This window comes from Hyla sarda, chromosome 2 (genome assembly GCF_029499605.1).
Source record: "Hyla sarda isolate aHylSar1 chromosome 2, aHylSar1.hap1, whole genome shotgun sequence".
In the NCBI taxonomy this organism is placed as follows: domain Eukaryota; kingdom Metazoa; phylum Chordata; class Amphibia; order Anura; family Hylidae; genus Hyla; species Hyla sarda.
In genome coordinates, this window is record NC_079190.1 from 104,026,543 (window position 1) to 104,047,318 (window position 20,776).

Sequence of the window (20,776 nt, forward strand, 5' to 3'; positions counted from 1 at the left end):
TGATGACACGGCAGACTAGGACTATGGATTGCTGGAGGTGGTGCTCTGACTAGCGATAGTGCATGGAATCGCAACAAAGAAGAAGAGAAATAATCGGCAACTCACCGCGGCCAGCTGAGTAAATCTTCTTTTATTTCATACTCACAAAAATCTCATATGGGAAGAGGGTAGTGGGGGGACACAGGATGGCGACCAAGCTCCGTTTCGCACGATGTTCGTGCTTCCTCCGGCCATCAGATGGCCGGAGGAAGCACGAACATCGTGCGAAACGGAGCTTGGTCGCCATCCTGTGTCCCCCCACTACCCTCTTCCCATATGAGATTTTTGTGAGTATGAAATAAAAGAAGATTTACTCAGCTGGCCGCGGTGAGTTGCCGATTATTTCTCTTCTTCTTTGTTGCGATAAATAACATAATAATCACATATGAAAATAATACCATCATTCATTATCTATAACAGGCATGTTCCCACAAGCCATCCAGGGACACCAAGCACCCTCAACGGACGTCGTTTCGTGGGTCTCCCCACTTTCGTGTCACTATGTATGACACATTTTATCATAACTTGTTAATAAAAAACTATGAAATATTTCATACACTTTAAAAAAAAAAGACACATACTCAACAGTATACTAGGTGTAATTTGAGGGTAGATTTACACTTGCTGCATAGTGCAAATAGGTTCTGTTCATCTGAATGGGGTAGTTTTTGCAGCAAGCAATTGGATTTCTGCAATCTCCATTCATATGATTGGGACCGTTACATTCATTTTACACATGTCTGAATGTGCCGTCGACACAAACAGATTTCATTCCAAATTTCCCCAAAAATCAGCTTCATCCAAACTTTATAGTATCCATTTCAGGCCTATTATTTACTGGAGCGGGGACTTCTGTGAAAGGCAGTAATGTTGAGCACAAATATTCATAATACAAATTTTTATCGTGAATATCGGCAATTCGTGATTTCGCGAATATTTAGAATATAGTGCTATATATTTGTAATGACGAATATTTGTATTTTTTTTTTCACATGCACATTTTTATGCCAATTTTCCATGTTTAATTTTCGCATGGAAAAAAAAGTGAATGAACATAGCAAATATGCAAATCTCGCGAACATAGGGCGAATAATCGTCAATATGTTCGTGAAATATCGTGAATTCGAAAATGGCCCCTGCTGCTCATCACCAAAAGGCAGTCCCTGCTCCTGTTTGCTACTACTGCTCCTGTGATAACACATGAATTCTATACTCATTGCTCATTTCACATTCAGCAGGCCACCTGTAGGTAAGAAGCGGTGCTGTATGTTAACTGAGTGGCAAGGTAAACTACATATGCTTTGCCACTCAGTATCTACAGAAGCAGGTACCCGAGGAATTATGTTCAGGAGCAGGTACCCAAGGAATTATGTTCAGGAGCAGGTACCCAAGGAATTATGTTCAGGAGCAGGTACCCAAGGAATTATGTTCAGGAGCAGGTACCCAAGGAATTATGTTCAGGAGCAGGTACCCAAGGAATTATGTTCAGGAGCAGGTACCCAAGGAATTATGTTCAGGAGCAGGTACCCAAGGAATTATGTTCAGGAGCAGGTACCCAAGGAATTATGTTCAGGAGCAGGTACCCAAGGAATTATGTTCAGGAGCAGGTACCTGAGGAATTATGCTCAGGAGCAGGTACCAAAGGAATTATGCTCAGGAGCAGGTACGCGAGGAATTATGCTCAGGAGCAGGTACCCAAGGATTTATGTTCAGGAGCAGGTACCAAAGGAATTATGTTCAGGAGCAGGTACCCAAGAGTTACAGATGTCGGTGTAATAAGCATCAGTGGGAAAGATATTTACATTACTGCACTGTGTCCCAGCCCTACTTGTGATTGCAGCTTATACCTGACTCACCAGCTTTCAGCCTGTTATTATCTAATATGTTTCTTTGACCTCCTGCCTCTTTTCTGACCATTCTTTAGCCTGCTGTTCTGTGTCTGATTTAATCCTTGCTTGCCTTTGACTATCCTTCCTGCCTATTGTTTGGTACCTTGTCGTTATCTTGGTTTGGACCCGGCCTGTCTGACACTGCTTTGCTGCATCTGTCTATTTATCTGTTTGCTGTATTGTGCTCCCAAGTTTGTGCTTTGGTTAACCCTTTATGTCCTGTTCTGATTCCTGACTCCACAACCTTTAGTAGTGTTCAGTCCATCAATGTGGTTGGGGCAACCCTATTAAGAAGTGGGAGCCTCAAAAGGCAGGTATAGATACAGGATAGTTCAGGACTGCACATATCCCTGCACGACGTGACAGTATGCATCCAAATCGGCTAATAAATCGAGGAGTTTTGCTAATCTCTAGCCCTAGGTTGTACACCTTCTACCAGAAGCAGCAGCAGCTAAATTTAGATAAAAATGTACCAATGTATCCTCCAACTGTTGTGAAATTACATTCTCCAGTATACACCAACAGGTTTCAGATGTCAGAGTATCCCGAAAATTGAAGTTTCACAACAGTGTAGAATGTGAGCTAATCCCTAACTACCTAAATACCTGAAGTACAATGCCATGCCAAACCAAAAGGATAAATAGGGGCACATTTATGCTTCACATTTGTTCCATAGCTTTGCAGCTCAACTGCTGATTCAGACTTGATGTGTAGGACAGCACTGTATAGAAGTACAGCCTATGTGGTTGTTTGTACAGCAGTAAAACAATATGGCACTTATTATTACTCATTAGTTAGCACTAGGGCCACTGGTTCCAGTATGAGGTGCATGTTCACCTCTTGTTCATTCACGTGTGTGTATATGTATATCTTAGAAAAACCAGCTATGAACATGTCTTTATACAAGTACTTTAGACCCGTTTTAATAAATAGAATAATATACTTCTATCTTTAGCAATTTTAATCTTCAGGCATATTCTGATAAATGCTTTAAGTTCAGCAAATTAAAACATTTTTGTTATTCTAAAGTAAGATTAACTCAACAAGTAGGTCATGTTCACTTGCTTCACGTGATTCATTCTGAAAGTGTTTTCGTTGGTGTGGTTTATTTTTTTCAACATTTAGTAAAAAAGGTGAAGACAAATTTGAATGTGAAGAATGCCTAACCACAGTGATACCTGGTATGTGCCACTTGTTAAACTGAACGCATCATTCCTCAGTATACCTTGTTATGATGCTAACATGGAGCATTTATTAACAATAGGGTAATGCTGTACATATAGGAGGGGATTTATCAAAACCTGTCCAGAGGAAAAGTTACTGAGTTGCCCATAGCAACCAATCAGATTGTTTCTTTCATTTTTGAAAAGGCCTCTGAAAAATGAAAGAAGCTATCTGATTGGTTGCTATGGGCAACTCAGCAACTTTTCCTCTGGACGGGTTTTGCCAAATCACCCCCAAAGTCTTCAGCACAATGGAGGACTGTCAGGTAAGACTACTAAAAAAATACTGTTTATTTGTTTCGGGAATATGCTTTTTGTGGGTTTAGGGCTGCAATATCCAATGAATGTGCACCCTTACCCCTGAACTAGGAGGTGTGCTACTTGAAGTGTCCCTGTCATTTAAAAACATTTTTGACATATCACAAAGACATGTTAAAAGTGTTGATCAGTCAGGGTCTCAGACCCCAGCGATCATTAGAGCAAACTGGGCATGTGACTGTGCATTTCACCCATCAGCTTGCTTCAATCTCCATTCAGTTGCACTAGACGGGCTCCATTATAAGTCTATGGATGCTGCCCCCTGCAGTAAGACAGAGATTGCAGCAAGCCAGTGAGTGAAGCGCATAGCTATGTGCATCTCCTTGTTTGTTATATTAATCTTGGGATTCAGACCCTAATAAATCAAAAGTTTTGACATGTCTCTGTGCCAAGCTAATCTATTGGGGAAATACTACATGGGGAAAAATATGAACTTATCTATTATATTGGGGCACAAAAGGGCCTAATACTATATGGGGCACCGAGAGGGCCTAACTAGTATATTGGGCACAGAGGGGGCCTAATACTATGTGGGGCCAAAGGAGAGCCTAATAATATATGATGGCGAGCAGTGGGTCTTATAGTATTTTGGGGCCAGAGGAGGTCCTAAATACTATATAGGGGCAAAAGGGGGTCTAATACTATCTTGGGGCACAGAAGGGGGGGATATATTATATGGGGCAAAGAGGTAAGCCTTACATTATATGAGGCAGAGAGGGGGACTAACTACTATATGGGGGCAAAGAGGTGGGCTAATACTATACAGGAGGCACAGAGGTGGGCCTAATTACTATATGGAGGGCACAGAGGTGAGCCTAATACTATACAAGGGGCACATAGGTGGGCCTAACTACTTTATGGGAACACAGAGGTGAATCCAACTACTTTATAAAAGCACAGAGGTGGGTCAAACTTTTATATGGGGAAACAGAGGTGGGCCTTACTACTATGAGGGCATAGAGGTGGACATTATACTATATGAGGACATAACTATTATACAGGGACACAGAGGAACCTAATACTATATAAAGACACAGAGGAGGTCTAACTAAAGGGTGGGCCATTTATATGGATACACCTTAATAAAATGGGAATGGTTGGTGATATTAAATTCCTGTTTGTGGCACATTAGTATATGTGAGGGGGGAAACTTTTCAAGAGGGGTGGTGACCATGGCGGCCATTTTGAAGGCGGCCATTTTGAATCCAACTTTGTTTTTTTCAATAGGAAGAGGGTCATGTGACACATCAAACTTATTGGGAATTTCACGAGAAAAACAATGTGCTTGGTTTTAACGTAACTTCATTCTTTCATGAGTTATTTACAAGTTTCTGACCACTTATAAAATGTGTTCAATGGGCTGCCCATTGTGTTGGATTGTCAATGCAACCCTCTTCTCCCACTCTTCACACACTGATAGCAACACCGCAGGAGAAATGGTAGCACAGGCTTCCAGTATCCTTAGTTTCTGGTGCTGCACATCTCGTATCTTCACAGCATAGACAATTGCCTTCAGATGACCCCAAAGATAAAAGTCTAAGGGGGTCAGATCGGGAGACCTCAAGGCCACTGGATATGCAAAATTGCTACATGATGATGTGTTTCCCTCTTTCTGCACTGAAGCTAGCACGTTCCCTGAGTTTTTCCAGCAGGATGATTCATCACCACATTATGGGTGTCAGGTCCGAGCATTCCTAGATGAACAGTTTCCTGGAAAGTGGATTGGTCGTCGTGGGCCAGTTGAATGGCCTCCAAGGACTCCCGATCTGACCCCCTTAGACTTTTATCTTTGGGGTCATCTGAAGGCAATTATCTATGCTGTGAAGATACGAGATGTGCAGCACCTGAAACTACGGATCCTGGAAGCCTGTGCTAGCATTTCTCCTGCGGTGTTGCTATCAGTATGTGAAGAGTGGGAGAAGAGGGTTGCATTGACAATCCAACACAATGGGCAGCACATTGAACACATTTTATAAGTGGTCAGAAACTTGTAAATAACTCCTGAAAGAATAAAGTTACATTAGAACCAAGCACATCATTGTTTTTCTTGTGAAATTCCCAATAAGTTTGGTGTGTCACATGACCCTCTTCCTATTGAAAAAACTAAAGTTGGATTCAAAATGGCCGACTTCAAAATGGCCACCATGGTCACCACCCATCTTGAAAAGTTTCCCCACTCACATATACTAATGTGCCACAAACAGGAAGTTAATATCACCAACCATTCCCATTTTATTAAGGTGTATCCATATAAATGGCCCATCCTGTACAATATGAGGACATAGATCTTCCCCTAATATGTTATGGGGGGCATAAAGGGGTTAGGGTCTAATATTATATAGGGTTATAGAGGTGGGGCTATTAATATGTAGGGGCATAGAGGTAAGTTTAACTATTATATGGGGTCTAATAAGAGTAACTGTCACCAAATATACTGTTCTAAACTAACGCAGGCTGTGTTCCCTAACTACTCCTAACATCCCTTCACCCTTTAAAAAAATTTCAGGGCTTTAAAAAGCTATGTATCTTACTATTCTTCTTGCTCACATAGTGCAATTTCCCCGCAGGAGAAAGTGGGTGTTTCCCAGCAGGCATGACATTACTGAAGCCTGCTGGGGACCACTTCCACCCTCACATCTTTGCAGTGCTGTGATGGATAGAAGACCTCAGGCTCTGTGCAGCTTTCAGTGAGGCTCTGTGCAGCTTTTAGTGAGGCTTTGTGCAGCTTTCAGTCTGTGCAGCTTTCAGTTAGGCTCTGAGAAGCTTTCAGTCTGGGCAGCTTTCAGTGAGGCTCTGTGCAGCTTTCAGTGTGTGCAGCTTTCAGTGAGGCTCTGTACAGCTATCAACCAAGCTCAGTGCAACCAGAAGCACTTCCTGAGTTTGGTCTCCTGCCAGGCCAGGAGAAGACCAAACTCCCTGTATTAATTGTGACAGGAACCAGAAAAGAGCCACCTAGTGGCTGTTTTTTCTATTACATTTTAAACATATTTATGTTGATCATTTTAAAAGGAAGTGAATGGGAAAGGGTCTGCTAATTACACAAGGAACACTATATTAAAAGTTTTATTTGATGACAGGTACTCTTTAATTGGGGCACAGGGGACCCTAACTACTGTACTGGGGCACAAAGTGTGCACTATTACTCTGTGGGGAAATACAGATGAAGTATGTCAGTGCCATGTGCTTGTCCCCAGACTTAAATTTTCCAGCCTGCCCCTTAAATACAGTACAGTAAAATACATCCTCATTTTTACCATGAAGCTCAGGCCAACATAAAGACTTCTTCCAACCACCACTTGTGCTGACCGAGTTTGCTGCATAGACGTCTTTGAATTCTCACTTTTCCAGCACACTTTCTATCATTTCCTACCATTTCCCAGCCTTTACAAACTCCTATTTCTATTACACCCCAATTCTGTGCCTCGTGTTACCCCATTAGCCACTGTTGCCCTGTGTTTCCAAGTATTGTATTTCAGAAATAATAGTGTTATAATTATAGTTGTCCTCAAACAGGAGTGCCCCAAAAACAATAATGCCAGATAGATTGTGCCCTTAAAATAAAGTGCCAAACAGTTCCTCATATTATGTCTCAGACAGTACTACACAAACGGGGCCCTCACAAGCTGTTGTAATCTTATCATAATAGAATAAGGGGATGAGTGGCAGCTAGACACCTATAGTTGCACTTGTCTCTGGGGGAAGAAAACCATTTCTTGTATCTCTTTTTGTGTTATGCAGAAATGTAATACAGTGATCCCTCAACTTACAATGGCCTCAACATACAATAGTTTCAACATACAATGGTCCTTTCTGGACCATTGTAACTTGAAACCAGACTCAACATACAATGCTAATGGAATCTGCGAAACGTGTCAATGGCTGGAAGAACCAACCAATTGGATGGATATTTCAGTGGTAAAACCCCTGTATTCCTAAACTGCATACAGTGACTGGTGTCTGGTAGCGCCCCCTACAGTATAGGGAGGTATTACATGTTCTGTACTCGTTACCTGTGCCAGGGTTAGCTGCTACTTTGGACATCAAGTGAGGGCGGCTCCTTTTTTTTAGGACATTGCGTGTTCTTTACAGGACCCTGAAGAAGCTCCTGTCCTCTACACAGACCAGTGTTTCCCAAAGAGGGTGCCTCCAGCTGTGGCAAAACTACAACTCCTAGCATGCCCGGACAGCCTTCGGCTGTCCGGGCATGCTGGGAGTTGTAGTTTTGCCACAGCTGGAGGCACCCTGGTTGGGAAACACTGAAATAGACAGTGATTACAGCTCCCGGCAGCTCTTTCTTACTTTTATATGTAAGGATTGGCTTTATCTGTATTAGTTATCTATTTATTTTTCTTTAATCCTCACTTTTTCCAATTTTTGGATGACATTTTGGTGGCTTCAGAACCAATTACCAGGTTTCCATAGAGTTCTGGTCTCAACATATGATGGTTTCAACATACAATGGTCGCCCCAGAACCAATTAATATTGTAACTTGAGGGACCACTGTACATACAAAATGAGTGCACTGAATGCTTTGCAGGAAAACCCCTCTCTCGCATGTAAGACCAGGTGGGGAAAGGACCCTATTTGGGATCCCTGCATGCACAACATCTACAGAACACACATTTTCACAGCGGAAGCCAAGCTGTAAAGATACATAAATGCTGTGGCCAGTAATACGGCCTGTGAAGTGTCACATAACCTTTCATCTGAACAGCCACCAAAGAACAATCACTTTGCAAAAACATCTGTCCCCTTAAGATGATCTTGGACAAATAGCTGAGTGTATACGCTGTAAATCCAAGAGACAAGATCTGTAATAATATGACAACTCGTCAAGATAACGACATGTAACATTTATTTTTAGCACACAATACAATACTTACATTGTAGTGTTTATGTGAGATTAAAATAGGCCACCTGCATGTGTTTGCCTTAGTTTTCTTCAAGTAAGAGTTCAGTTTCAATTTCCTGTTTGACTCAGGCCTGACACCTTTCTTGAGTCATTTCGGGTATGTTCAGTCTGTGCAGCTCACGCAAAGCCTGTTTACAATTAGCTTGTACTGGGATTCCCAGAAAGAGTCACCACCTCTGCAGATCTCATCCGGACAGCCCTAGGCTGTGTGACATAGGTGTCACGAGCTAAAAATAAGCGACCTCTCTGCCTGAAGTGGTTAATTAATGAAATGAAACTTAGGCTCTGATATAGGGAACTTGAACCAAAGCATCTTCCTATATTCTGCACGGTGGATCCGTGCAAAGGGAACTGATCAGCACTTCTGAGCCCTAAAACTGCTGAAAACCCTAAACTAGGGTTGAGGAGGGGCGAGTACGTTAGGTGAGCACCTAACAAGAAAAGCCCTCCTCCTGGGCACTTGCCATAGTGTCAGCTGGCACATCACAAGACAATATTCTCAGTTATGTAGGATGCTTGACTGAAAAGAACATATCATTCCACTTCCCATCCTCTGAAGCAATTATGAGGTCTTAAAAACTGCTTAGAGTTTCCCTTTCTGTAGAAACAGTGTAAGGGAAGGGTCACAGCAGTATTTGTCTGCATATTTTCCGCAGATCATTTTTCTACCCATTGACTTTAATGGGAATGGAATTACACAGCAGAAAAAATGCAGCTAAATATGCAGCAAAACACAGCAAATATTTTGCTGCATATTTTCCTACCCCTTGAAGTCAATGGTAGCAAAATCAGCTGCCAAAAATATACAGCAAAATACTATACGTGTGACCCTACCCTTACAGGTAAAAGCTATATTCCTTTATTTAAAATAAATGGGAATAACCAATGTACAGGGTGGGCCAGTTATATGGATACACCTTAATTAAATGGGAATGGTTGGTGATATTAACTTCTTGTTTGTGGCACATTAGTATATGTGAGGGGGGAACTTTTCAAGATAGGTGGTGACCATGGCGGCCATTTTGAATCCAACTTTTCTTTTTTCATTAGGAAGAGGGTCATGTGACACATCAAAATTATTGGGAATTTCACAAGAAAAACAATGATGTGCTTGGTTTTAACGTAACTTTTTCTTTCATGAGTTATTTACAAGTTTCTGACCACTTATAAAATGTGTTCAATGTGCTGCCCATTGTGTTGGATTCTCATTGCAACCCTCTTCTCCCACTCTTCACACACTGATAGCAACACCGCAGGAGAAATGCTAGCACAGGCTTACAGTATCTACAGTTTCAGGTACTGCACATCTCGTATCTTCACAGAATAGACAATTGCCTTCAGATGACCCCAAAGATAAAAGTCTAAGGGGGTCAGATCGGGAGACTTTGGGGGCCATTCAACTGGCCCACGATGACCAATCCACTTTCCAGGAAACTGTTCATCTAGGAATGCTTGGACCTGACACCCATAATGTGGTGGTGAATCATCCTGCTGGAAAAACTCAGGGAACGTGCCAGCTTCAGTGCATAAAGAGGGAAACACATCATCATGTAGCAATTTCGCATATCCAGTGGCTTTGAGGTTTCCATTGATGAAGAATGGCCCCACTATCTTTGTACCCCATATACCACACCATACCATCAATTTTTGTGTTCCAACATTTTTGGAGGGATCTATCCAATGTGGGTTAGTGTCAGACCAATAGCGGTGGTTTTGTTTGTTAACTTCACCATTCACATAAAAGTTTGCCTCATCACTGAACAAAATCTTCTGCGTAAACTGAGGGTCCTGTTCCAATTTTTGTTTTGCCCATTCTGCAAATTCAGTGCGCCGATCTGGATCATCCTCGTTGAGATGCTGCAGTAGCTGGAGTTTGTAAGGGTGCCATTTGTGAGTAGCTAATATCTGCAGAAGGGATGTTCGACTAATGCCACTCTCCAGTGACCTGCGGCGAGTGCTAGGCTGTGGGCTCTTGCTGAATGAAGCTAGGACAGCCACTGATGTTTCTTCATTAGTGACAGATTTCATGCGTCCACATTTTGGCAAATCCAACACTGAGCCAGTTTCACAAAACTTAGCAAGCAGTTTGCATGGGAGATGGGTGGTCTCGTAGGGTGTCTTGCATTTAAATCTGCTGCAATGACCTGGTTACTGCGTTAACCAGACATCAACACAATTTCTATCCGCTCCTCACGTGTTAACCTCGACGACATGTCAATGGCTGTAAACAAAGAGAAACTTGTAAATAACTCATGAAAGAATAAAGTTAAGTTAAAACCAAGCACATCATTGTTTTTCTCGTGAAATTCCCAATAAGTTTGATGTATCACAGGAACCTCTTCCTATTGAAAAAACAAAAGTTGGATTCAAAATTGCCGACTTCAAAATGGCCACCATGGTCACCACCCATCTTGAAAAGTTTCCCCCCTCACATATACTAATGTGCCACAAACAGGAAGTTAATATCACCAACCATTCCCATTTTAGGTTGGGTTCACATCACGTTTTCTCCCATACGGGAGTGCATGCGGCAGGGGGGAGCTAAAACCTCGCGCTCCCATATGCCTTTCTATGCTCTCCATTTCCATTTCAATTCATTTCAATGAGCCGGCCGGAGTGAAACGTTTGGTTCGGTCGGCTCATTTTTGCGCAGTATGCGCTTTTACAACTGGACCACAGTTGACCACAGTTTTAGGTCCGGTGAAAAAGCGCATACATCGCAAAAATGAGCCGACCGGACCAAACGTTTCACTCCGGCCGGCTCATTGAAATGAATTAGATATGGGAGCGCATAGAAAGGCATACAGGAGCGCAAGGTTTTAGCTCCCCCCTGCCGTATGCACTCCTGTATGGGAGAAAACGTGATGAGAACCAGCCCTTATTAAGGTGTATCCATATAAATGGCCCACCCTGTATTTCCAGCATGTTACATGCTCTTAGTCATGGTCATGTGGATAAATCAAGCCAACTAGTCATTAATGGCTACTATAGAGGCTTTAGGATATAGCAGAGCTAATAATGTAATCACAACAAGCAAAGCTATGTAACTAGGCAGGTGTACGAAAAAGGAGTGTCAGTGTGTTGGTGTCTGTACAAAATACATATTTTTTTTAATTAATAATAAAATGGTACATTTCATGTGGTGAGTACTAAAGTGTTGGACCCAGATATAGACATTGCTCTTTTGGGCCAGGAACATTACAAAAAAGAGCAAGTAGAGTGAACTAGGTGATCCTCTTTAGGCTAGGCTATAAGCAGGGCTCAAATCCTGCAGTAACGTGTGGGAACAGAGTTCCTGCACTTTTTCTACAGCAGGAACTCAGTTCACAATAGCAAAAGTCCTGCAGGACCAGTCCTTGAGTGGAAATCTGTGATGAGTTCCCACACTTTTTTTTCCCAGGACTTGACCCCTGGCTATAAGGAAGAGTCTGTTTGATGTATACATTGGTGGGAGGTCCTGATGTACACCAATAACATATATATATATATATATTTATATATATATATATATATATATATATATATATATATATATATATATATAATGCCGGGGATACTACATAGTGGCATAGGGACCAATGTTAAAAAAAAAAAAACATACCATGCAGTATAATTTTTTTTACAGGATCCAGCCGCTTGAAATTGCTTAGTAGACTGTGTTACCCAATTCTGCAATGAAGGCCAAAATGACACATCTTTGGCCTCTGTTGTGTGAATGGGGCTGTTTGAGTCATTTTAAAGCAAGTGCTTGTGTTAAACACAGGCTGCCGGATCACTGCTAAATGCAGTGTGGGCTAAACTTTAGCCAATTAGCTGATAGGATGGCACTGTTTGATCACTTACAGTGGTGAAAAAAAGTATTTAGTCAGCCACCAATTGTGAAAGTTCTCCCACTTACAAAGATGAGAGAGGCCTGTAATTTTCATCATAGGTATACCTCAACTATGAGAGACAGAATGGGGGGAAAGAATACAAGAAATCACATTGTAGGATTTATAATGAATTAATTAGTAAATTCCTTGGTAAAATAACTATTTGGTCACCTACAAACAAGCAAGATTTCTGGCTCTCACAGACCTGTAACTTCTTCTTTAAGAGTCTCCTCTGTCCTTCACTCATTACCTGTATTAATGGCACCTGTTTGAACTTGTTATCAGTATAAAAGACACCTGTCCACAACCTCAAACAGTCACACTCCAAACTCCACTATAGCCAAGACCAAAGAGTCAAAGGACACCAGAAACAAAATTGTTGACCTGCACCAGGCTGGGAAGACTGAATCTGCAATAGGCAAGCAGCTTGGTGTGAAGAAATCAACTGTGGGAGCAATTATTAGAAAATGGAAGACATACCAGACCACTGATAATCTCCCTCGATCTGGGGCTCTACGCAAGATCTCACCCTATGGTATCAAAATGATTGCAAGAACGGTGAGCAAAAATCCCAGAACCACATGGGGGGACCTAGTGAATGACCTAAAGAGAGCTGGGACCAAAGTAAGAAAGGCTACCATCAGTAACACACTATGCTGCCAGGGACTCAAATCATGCAGTGCCAAATGTGTCCCCCTGCTTAAGCCAGTACATGTCCGGGCCCGCTTGAAGTTTGCTAGAGAGCATTTGGATGATCCAGAAGAGGATTGGGAGAATGTCATATGGTCAGATGAAACCATAGTAGAACTTTTTGGGAAAAACTCAACTTGTCGTGTTTGGTGGAGAAAAAATGCTGAGTTGCATCCAAAGAAAACTATACCTACTGTAACACCTGCCCCCCCCCTGGCTAAACAAGCTGGCCGTGAGCGCTCTCTGCTTATGTTCCCGCTGCCGGCGAGGCTGGGATGCGCATCACTGGATGCGCACACATGCGAATCCCAGCCCGTCACTCATCTTCCGCCTCTCCGTGTCCTCGCAGCCCCGGCGCGCGCGCCCCCGCCTCCTAGGTTGCACGCGCCAGAGCTCTTATTCTTAAAAGGCCAGTGCTCATTTAATCAAGTGTCTACACCTGCACTCTGTCCTTATATATCAGCTCCTCCCTTGTTTCCTTGCCAGATATTTGGTTACAATGTGCCATAGTGAAAGTATGTGTCCCTGTTACCGTGTACCTGTTCCTTGCTACCTTACCTCCCCTGCACCTGTGTTACCTTGACCTACTGCCATCTTGCCATGTCCTGCCAGTCTCCTTCTGTGCCATGCCACCTACCAGCTACCTGTGTGGACGAGTCATGCCTGAGGTAGCAACCTGGGTGCTGCCTGCCGCAGCAAGACCATCCAGCTTTGCAGCGGGCTCTGGTGAAAACCAACGGCACCTTAGACTCCGCTCCCTGGCACGGCTCACATCATCATCCACACAGGCCCAGAGGATCCACCACCTGCCGTGACCCGTAAGACCTACTATGAAGCATGGGAATGGAAACATCATGCTTTGGGGCTGTTTTTCAGCAAAGGGACCAGGACGACTGATCCGTGTAAAGGAAAGAATGAATGGGGCCATGTATCGTGAGATTTTGCGTGAAAACCTTCCATCAGCAGGGCATTGAAGATGAAACATGGCTGGGTCTTTCAGCATGACAATGATGCCAAACACACCGCCCGGGCAACGAAGAAGCATTTCAAGGTCCTGGATTGGCCTAGCCATTCTCCAGATCTCGACCCCATAGAAAACATTTGAAGGGAGTTGAAAGTCCATGTTGAATTTTTTTTCTCATTATGTCTCTCATAGTTGAGGTATACCTATGATGAAAATTATAGGCCTCTCTATACTAAATACTTCCCCCCCCCCCACTGTATACCTCCCATTTTGCACAGTATGTACTACTACACCCACTAGCTTAACTTACAGGTGCCCTACGTAAAGAGTTCTTGGTGACAGATTCTCTTTAAACTACTCTTTTGAGCAGAGAAGAACATGGAAGAAAAGAGGGCATTGTTTTTCCTGCTTTGTTTGCTTTCTGTAAGGCTTTTTGTTTCAGAGAGTACACTCAATATGTTCCAGATGTACACTGAAACAGATCGCTGACAGTGATGAGGGGCCCGGGCTGTTCTATTCTGGTCATTATAGATATGACAATGTTGTTATTGACCTACTTTAGTTTCTGAGCAAACACATTGCACTTCAGCTCATACCTTTTCAGTAAATCTATACAAGACACTCGATACTGTTATGAAACATTTTATCTGCTCTTAGAACAGTTTTTATTTGTCTTGTTAAAAAATAACAGCTTTCACATAATGCTGTTGCCAGAGTTGCAGAGAAACCAGAAAATGGCTGTTGTTATGAATTCAACTTTTGTGGAGGTTGTTGAGTAATACTCTTAATCTCCAGTTCATGATCAGTAATACTTCATTTACAATGTGGCAGGCTATTCTTCACCTTTCTATACAAACGCTTATTTATTTAAATCAGTTTCACAGTGTACTACTATTATTATGTTCATGATACAACCAAGTATGCCGATACTTACCATGGGTTTACTGAGCAAACTCAGAGCTTTATAGATTCCTATGATGCTGTGAGTTAACCCTTAAAGGGGTACTCCGGTGGAAAACTTTTTTTTTTTTTTTTTTTTTTAATCAACTGGTGCCAGAAAGTTAAACAGATTTGTAAATTACTTCTATTAAAAAATCTTAATCCTTCCAGTACTTATTAGCTGCTGAATACTACAGAGGAAATTATTTTCTTTCTGGAACACAGAGCTGTCTGCTGACATCATGAACCCAGTGCTCTCTGCTGACATCTCTGTCCTGTTTTCTATGGGGATTTTTTCCTACGCTAGACAGTTCTTAAAATGGACAGAGGTGTCAGCAGAGAGCACTGTGGTCATGATGTCAGCAGAGACCTCTGTGTTCCAAAAAGAAAATAATTTCCTCTGTAGTATTCAGCAGCTAATAAGTACTGGAAGGATTAAGATTTTTTTTAATAGAAGTAATTTACAAATCTGTTTGACTTTCTGGCACCAGTTGATTAAAAAAAAAATATTTTCCACCGAAGTCTCACTTTAACTACCAAGGACATATAGGTACGTCCTGGTGCGATGGTACTTAGCGCACCAGGACATACATTTACGTCCCGTACATGACTGCGAGCATCAGAGCGAAGCTCGGATCATGTGCCGCTGATCCCAGCTGCTGATCGCAGCCAGGGACCCGCCAGTAATGGCCGACATCCGAGATCGTGCGGATGTCTGCCAATAACCCCTCAGATACCGTGATAAATACAGATCACGGCATCTGCGGTAGTGCGGTCAGAAATATGGATGATCAGATCGCCCACAGCACTGCCACGGGTAAACAATCATCCAGAATGGCGCATGGAGGTCCCCTCACCAGCCTCCATCACCTCCCATGGGTCTTCTGCTCTGGTCTGAGATCGAGCAGACCAGAGCAGAAGATGACCGATAACACTGATCAGTGCTATGCCCTATGCATAGCATTGAACAGTATTAGCAATCAAAGAATTGCTATGAATTGTCCCCTATGGGGACTATTAAAGGGTAAAAAAAAATACCCTTTTTTCCATTTTACCCGCATTAACCCCTTAAGGACCGGGGTTTTTTCCGTTTTTGCATTTTCGTTTTTTGCTCCTTGCCTTTAAAAAATTATAACTCTTTCAATTTTGCACCTAAAAATCCATATGATGGCTTATTTTTTGCGCCACCAATTCTACTTTGTAATGACGTCAGTCATTTTGCCCAAAAATCTACGGTGAAACAGCAAAAAAAATCATTGTGCGACAAAATTGAAAAAAAACGCTGTTTTGTAACTTTTGGGGGCTTCCGTTTCTACGTAGTACATTTTTCGGTAAAAATTACACCATTATTCTGTAGGTCCATACGATTAAAATGATACCCTACTTATATAGGTTTGATTTTGTCGGACTTCTGGAAAAAATCATAACTACATGCAGGAAAATTAATACGTTTAAAATTGTCATCTTCTGACCCCTATAACTTTTTATTTTTCCGTGTATGGGGCGGTATGAGGGCTCATTTTTTGCGCCGTGATCTGAAGTTTTTAACGGTACCATTTTTGCATTGATAGGACTTATTGATTGGACTAAGTGACCAAAAATGCACTATTTTGAACTTTTGAATTTTTTTGCGTGCACGCCATTGACCGAGCGGTTTAGATAATGTTATATTTTTAGAATTCGGACATTTCCGCACGCGGTGATACCATATATGTTTATTTTTATTTTTATTTACACTGTGTTTTTTTTTTTTATTGGAAAAGGGGGGTGATTCAAACTTTTAATAGGGGAGGAGTTAAATGATCTTTATTCACTTTTTTTTCCCCTTTTTTTTGCAGTGTTATAGGTCTCATAGGGACCTATAACACTGCACACACTGATCTTCTATGTTGATCACTGGTTTCTCATAAGAAACCAGTGATCAACGATTCTGCCGCATGACTGCTCATGCCTGGATCTCAGACACTGAGCAGTCATTCGGCGATCGGACAGCGAGGAGGCAGGTAGGGGCCCTCCCGCTGTCCTGTCAGCTGTTCGGGATGCCGCGATTAGCCACGGCTATCCCGAACAGCCCGACTGAGCTAGCCGGGAACTTTCACTTTCGCTTTTAGCCGCGCGGCTCAGCTCTGAGCGCGCGGCTAAAGGGTTAATAGCGCGCGGCGCCGCGATCGGCACGACGCTGTGTGCTATTAGAGGCGGGTCCCGGCTTCACTATGACGCCGGGCCCGCCGTGATATGACACGGGGTTACTGTGTAACCCCGCGTTATATCAGGAGAGCAGGACCAAGGACGTACCGGTACGTCCTTGGTCCTTAAGGGGTTAAGTGTAAAAAATATATAATTAATAAACATATTTGGTATTGCCGCGTGCGTAAATGTCCGAAATTAAAATATAATGTTATTGATCCCGTATGGTGAATGGCGTGAACGTAAAAAAGGAAAAAAATTCATAAAAAATGTATAAGAGTTTTATATACACAAATGTGGTATCAATAAAAAGCACATATCACAGCACAAAAAATGAACCCTCATACCGCCGCTTATACGAAAAAATGAAAAAATTATAGGTCGTCAAAATAGAGGGATTTTAAACATACTAATTTGGTTAAAAAGTTAAAAGCGATTTTTTTTAAGCCCAACAATAATAGAAAAGTATGTAATCATGAGTATCTTTTTAATCGTATTGACACACAGAATACATAACACATACCGTCAATTGTACGGAGTGAAAAAGAAACCTTCCAAAATTAGCTAAATTGCGGTTTTCTTTTCATTTCCCCACACAAATTGTATTTTTTTGGTTGCAGCATACATTTTATGGTCAAATGAGTGATGTAATTATGAAGGACAACTGGTCGTGCAAAAAACAAGCCCTCATACACATATGAATAGGGTGAGGTTACACCTGGGTGTGACATAGTGCAACTGAGCCTTCACAGATCCTCAGTACAATGTCAATCAATCCAAAAGAAATGCACTCGTGCAACAGTATACATGTTCTCAATTCCAATACTTTACTTCATCCGCATGTTCTCATACAAAAACTTGAAATATGGGAACAGTATAAGTGGAACATGTCAAATTCACCCAAGTGCTCTTTTGGATTGATTGACAAGCCCTCATACTAGTCTGTGGATGAAAATATAAAAGAGTTACGATTTTTAGAAGATGAGGAGGAAAGAGCGAAAATGCTAAAATTTAATTGGCCTGGTCCTTAAAGGGGTACTCCGGTGGAAAACTTTTTTTTTTTTAATCAACTGGTGCCAGAAAGTTAAACAGATTTGTAAATTACTTTAAAAAAAAAATAAAAATCTTAATCCTTCCAGTACTTACTAGCTGCTAAATACTACAGAGGATTTTTTTTTTCTCTTTGGAACACAGAGCTCTCTGCTGACATCACGAGCACAGTGCTCTCTGCTGACATCTCTGTCCATTTTAAGAACTGTCCAGAGTAGGACAAAATCCCCATAGCAAATATATGCTGCTCTGGACAGTTCCTAAAATGGACAGAGATGTCAGCAGAGGGCACTATGCTTGTGATGTCAGCAGAGAGCACTGTGTTCCAAAAAGAAAATAATTTACTCTGTAGTTTTCGGCAGCTAATAAGTACTGGAAGGATTAAGATTTTTTTAATAATAGTAATTTACAAATCTGTTTAACTTTCTGGCACCAGTTGATTTAAAATAAAATAAAAAAAAGTTTTCCACTGTAGTACCCCTTTTAAGGTAAAAATGGGCTTGGTCCTTAAGGGGTTGAAATTGTACCTACATATACTTGTGTGAATATGGCCTTAGGTTTTATTTACACAAGTATATGTTTGTATATGTATATAATTTTTACATTTTACAGAAACATGACTAGCCCCAACTGCAGTTTTCTATTTAAGTTTCTAGTAGTATTAAAACTTTTTTTTTCTCAAGTCACAGCATGGTTCTTTAAAGTTTCTGTGACTTCAAGTGGGAAATATGCACATCTATCTTCACAGATTCTGGTTCAAATAAATACACAGTTTTACACTGAAATAAATGTATATTGCTGAACAAACACTTTACATAGTCAGTACTTGAATGACAGCATATGGCCGTGTGCATTACAACAAACATTCACAGCATAGAGCAGTGTTTCCCAACCTTTTTCGGGTTGGGGCACACCTCGGAAAATGTTTTTTTTCGCGGGGCACCTCTACCAAGGTTGACGAGCAAAGAAAAAAAAAAGGAAAGAAAATGTAGAAAACACAGTGCACTACAGTATATCTATTTATCAGTAGGTATATAGTTTAAAGTGTTGCTTTATACAGCAACTCACAAATGACGTCTTCTCTAATTTGCTTCTTGGCCATCTCTTCTCCATCTGGTCAGGGCCATCATCACGATTTCTTCCACACACAATTCTTCACCGTTAAACCTGCAAATCAAACCTATTAGGCTCCATACTTTTTTTTACATGGGTGACAGAGGGGTGTAGAAGAGTGTACATGGGTGACAGAGGGGTGTAGAGGGGTGTACAGAGGGGTGTAGAGGTGTGTACATGGATGAAAGAGGGGTGTAGAGGAGTGTACATAGGTGACAAAAGGGTGTAGAGGGGTGTAGAGGAGTGAACAGTGGGGTGTAGAAAAGTGTACATGGGTGACAGGTGGGTGTAGAGGAGTGTACATGGGTGACAGAGGGGTGTAGAGGAGTGTACATGGGTGACAGAGGGGTGTAGAGGAGTGTACATGGGTGACAGAGGGGTGTAGAGGAGTGTACATGGGTGACAGAGGGGTGTAGAAGAGTGTACATGGGTGACAGAGGGGTGTAGAGGAGTGTACATGGGTGACAGAGGGGTGTAGAGGAGTGTACATGGGTGATAGATGGATGTACATGGGTGACAGAGGGGTATAGAGGAGTGTACATGGGTGACAGAGGGGTGTGGAGGAGTGTACATGGGTGACAGAGGGGTGTAGAGGAGTGTACATGGGTGATAGATGGGTGTACATGGGTGACAGAGGGGTGTAGAGGAGTGTACAGAGGGGTGTAGAAAGGTGTACAAGGGTGACAGATGGGTGTAGAAGAGAGAATATGGGTGACTGGAGCATAGGGGGTGACAGAGGGGTGGTCAGGGGTGACAGAGGGGTGAATAGGGGGTAAACATGGGTGACAAGAATGTGGTCAGAGGGGTGGACAATGGAGGGTGAACATGGGTGACAGGGAGGGACAGGGGTGACAGAGGGTTGGATGGGGGGGTGGACATGGATGACAGGAGGGTGGACATGGGAGACAGGGGGTGAGAGCGGTGAACAAGGGTGACAAGGGGGTAAAAGAGGGACAGGAGTGACAGAGAGCGGTGGACTGGAGTGACAAAGGGACAGAAGGGTGAACAGGAGGGTGGACATGGGTGACAGGGTATACTACGGGGGTAGACGGCGGGGTAAACATGATTGACAGGGATGGACAGGGGAGTGGACAAGGCCGACATGGATGACAGGAGGGTGGACATGAGTGAGAGGGGGGGTGGACATGGGTGACGGGGATTATAGGAGGGCGGACATGGATTACAGGGGGGATGGACATGAGTGACGGGGAGGTAGAGGGTGGACCTGGGTGATGGTGGTGGGGGGGGTTGGACAGGGTTGAGAAGGGGAAACAGAGGGATGGAAAGGGTACGGTACCTTAAGCAAGCCAACCCGCGCAACTTGCCCTTCCACAGCAGGCGCGGGAGTCCAGCGCAGATGCAGCTCGTTCCACCCCAGAACACCATTTTCGGCTCACAGTGGCTGCAAGGGAGAGGGGGCGCAGGGGGACCCATCAGTCATAAGCGTGCAGGCCGGGGCGGGATATTTAAAAATTAAATAAAAAATCATGGCAAAATCCCATGGTACCACGTGCAGTGCTGAAAGTGCCGCGGCACCACGGTTGGGAATCACTGAGCTAGAGGGTTATGAGGAAGGCGA

General features: G+C 42.6%; 1 protein-coding gene across 3 annotated transcripts in view; it reads left to right on the forward strand.

Annotated features, from left to right (window-relative positions):
- The window catches only part of HDAC7 (histone deacetylase 7), a 449,830-nt gene that overhangs the window by 138,533 nt on the left and 290,521 nt on the right, over nucleotides 1–20,776 (forward strand). Inside the window, exon 1 of one of the 3 annotated variants that reach the window (XM_056562751.1) lies at nucleotides 3,330–3,417. The exons of the other annotated variants lie outside the window; for them this stretch is intronic. The gene's annotated coding sequence lies outside the window, so the exon portion shown is untranslated. Of the gene's footprint in view, nucleotides 1–3,329; nucleotides 3,418–20,776 lie in introns of those variants that run through there. 3 annotated transcript variants of the gene reach the window in all.